This window comes from Dipodomys spectabilis, unplaced genomic scaffold (genome assembly GCF_019054845.1).
Source record: "Dipodomys spectabilis isolate Male_0828 unplaced genomic scaffold, ASM1905484v1 ptg000545l, whole genome shotgun sequence".
NCBI lineage: Eukaryota > Metazoa > Chordata > Mammalia > Rodentia > Heteromyidae > Dipodomys > Dipodomys spectabilis.
The window spans coordinates 588,223-588,932 of record NW_024871222.1 but is presented as its reverse complement, the minus strand read 5'-3'; positions in this window follow the sequence as shown (position 1 = coordinate 588,932).

The following is a 710-nucleotide window of genomic DNA, read 5'->3' as shown; positions in this document are numbered from 1 at the left end:
CAATAATAAACATACCCCCCCACACACGCATGTATGCAACAGCTTAATCTAATCACATGCATTCAACATGAAACAAAGATCTTCCTGTAATATTTGAAACTCTAAAATTTTCAAGTCTTACTCTGAAAAAATTACAGGACGGAATAGGAGAAACCCTAGGTCTCCTTGGCACAGGCCGAAATTTTCTTAATAGAGACCCAGAAATACAAAAATAATCAAAGACAAATGGGACAAATGGGATTGCATTAAATTGCAGAGCTTCTGCATGGCAAAGGACATAGATAGCAAGATCACTAGAAAGCTCACGGATTGGGAGAAGATCTGCACAAGCCATACAACGGACAAGGGTCTCATATCTAAAATATACCTGGAACTCAATAAATTAAATCTCCCAACAACAAATCCTCAAAGAAACATATGCCCAATTAATAAGTGGGCTAAAGTCTTAAAGAGAAATTTCTCTGAAGAGGAAAGAAGGATGGCCAATAAACACATGAAGAAATGCACAAACTCTCTAGCCATAAAAGAATTGCAAATAAGAACAACATTGGGGTACCACCTCACCCCAGTTAGAATGGCTATAATCAAGAACTCTAATAACATCAGATGCTGGAGGGGATGTGGACAGAAGAGAACCTTACTACATTGTTGGTGGGAGTGTAAACTTGTTCAAACACTGTGGAAAGCAGTATGGAGGTTCCTCAAAAGAC